Source organism: Leuciscus leuciscus (genome assembly GCF_965113295.1).
Source record: "Leuciscus leuciscus genome assembly, chromosome: 22".
Taxonomy (NCBI): domain Eukaryota; kingdom Metazoa; phylum Chordata; class Actinopteri; order Cypriniformes; family Leuciscidae; genus Leuciscus; species Leuciscus leuciscus.
Genome location: NC_138746.1, coordinates 35,215,169 through 35,217,463, shown reverse-complemented (window position 1 = coordinate 35,217,463; position 2,295 = coordinate 35,215,169). Strand labels below are relative to the sequence as shown.

Genomic DNA, 2,295 nt, shown 5'->3' with positions numbered 1-2,295 from the left:
AGCCTGATGAAGTCGGTATAAATATGTGTTTAATACTACAAAATATGCCCAATGTTACAGTTACTGCACTTGCCGCCCAGAACAAAAGAGAACATCCCAATTGAGTTAAGGGATTGCTGAAACTGAAATGAAAGCACACATCTTACCTAATTCAGACTAAAACACATCTATTTAGCCTCACATACTGACTTTATTTGTAGTTCATACTGTTTTAATACCCTGTATTTTCTTTCTCATTTTTTGGAAAAGCACTTAATTACCATTGTTTATTTCTATACCAAATGTCATACACTTGCAATGAAGCTAAAAATATAAACAACTACATCATTATGTTGATATCCTATATTTTTACAATAAAACTTACGACAAACATGTCTTCTAATATCCTCAGTTGTTGCGTATACCGAGCTGCATCGAACACATTTGTAAATTACTTTCCTTGAACCAATTGTGCGAGTTCACTTTAATACCGCGTGCTTTATATACATGTTGCTGCTGATTGGACTGCAGTTCTGACACACCCACCAAACAAGAGAAAACGTATCTCAAACCCCGTTGCACACCGGTGCACGCCGTTTCCAGGAAACATGACGTTCAACCCGGAAACCGCAGCAAAACGTTGCGCACCGTTTTGAACTTGAACGTACCCCTGGCTGAAGTTCAGGAAGTAGTGTAAAGCCCATTAAAACAATGCGCACCCCCCTCCTCCTCCCCTCTGACGTGACGACAGCTCAACGGTTGAGTGACTCGTGAGCGCGCGCTGTATGAACTCTCTCACTCTCTCCAGTCCAGAACAGTTCTCCGAGTCCTCTTCTCTTCTCAGCGGCGCAGAATTGGTGCATTTCCTCTGTGAAATTCAGGTGTGTGTATGTTTTATTTTATCTGTATAATCATTAATGTGCTTTAAATCATTTTATTTAATGCGAAAGAACATACAGAGACGCAATGTTACTCACCTTAAACGAGTGTCGACTCGCGCCTGCCTTTTCACGTGATTGTAACGCCTTGCATAAAAAACACACGACTATATTCCTAAAGATAATGAATATAACTAATTTGGTTGATAAAATGTCCTCAGAACTGTCACTGTTTGTTTATTGGCAGGTTATGGAGTCAGTCGCGTCGCAGCATCTCTCGGCTGTGAGTGACACAGGACGGCGGTGTAAAGTTATAAGTTCCCCCGCAGTGGCGAGTTTATCTCCGGGATGGGAATCAGCGCTGATCCGGTGGATACTGGATAACAGACCGGTTGATTACACTTGAATGTTTAGGCCTAAATGTTTAATTTTTACTTCGAAAATGTTTCTTACATGAGTTTAAATGTAGGCAATATTGTATACGTGTTAAAAATAGTATAAAATATGCTGTATTGCTGTAGGCTACTCATCAACAATAAAGGCCAATGTCATGTAGTTCTCTTACGAGAGGTCTCTCGTACTGCGTAAGATATCTTACGCTAGGGGAAAATACTTTTTTTCTGCGAGATATTGAAGCCAAAAATTATCCTTAATTTTGTAATAATGCAAAACGCGTTGCGGCAGCATGCAGACATAGGCGAGGCAGCTTGCGCGCCTATTGGCTGCTCCGCGGCAACTGCAGCAGCCTATCGAGCGAGGCCTGGCGTGACGCCAGACCCAATCAGGGCACTTCGCGCCCGCTGCGTCACGTCCCGCCGAAATGGGCGTGGTCTAGCCCTATAAATACCGCTCGCAGGCAGCTATTATCTGATTTTTCATCCTTCAAGCGAAGCACACGCATCGCTGGAGCTGGAGAAGAAGCCGCGCCGTCTGAAAGAGAGCACCTTCAGCGGGACGAGTCACTGAAGTCGCTGGCCGCGCCGCCTTCCTTGCCTTCCTGCTGCGCTATCCGGCGTTATATCCTTTCTCTGCTACTGTGTTTATGTATGTGTGTGTGCTCGCCGCCGCGACACACACTCCCATTGCACTAAAAGAGCTGGGCGTCTTTTTCAAGACGCCCCTTTTCCTGATCACGCAGCTCTCGCGCTCGCTGACGGCGACTGCCCTCACTGCGAGCTAGTTACTGCCTATGGTGACTCTGAGGACTCACCTGGCATCCTTCTCCGAGACTGCTCCAACGCCCCCCCCCCCAACCCGCAAAGCTTGCCGGTTGCCGGTTCGCCCGCTTGCCTTGCCTGCTTGGGGGACGATACCTGTTCTCCCTCTGTTCGAGCCGCGCACACCGCGCCGCTCACAGAGGATGTCAGGAGCGGGCGGTCACGGGGCTAGCTTTCTCTCTCCCTCTGTTCAAGCCGCGCAAACTGCGCCGCTCACAAGG

The 2,295-nt window shown here is 47.0% G+C and overlaps 1 long non-coding RNA gene across 1 annotated transcript; it reads left to right on the top strand.

The window, feature by feature from the left end:
- The first annotated feature begins 769 nt into the window (after positions 1 to 769).
- On the top strand, positions 770 to 1,409 carry LOC309487142. The gene is made up of 2 exons (XR_014201784.1): positions 770 to 860; positions 1,105 to 1,409. It is a non-coding gene; the product is annotated as an uncharacterized lncRNA (long non-coding RNA).
- The last annotated feature ends 886 nt before the right edge of the window (positions 1,410 to 2,295 follow it).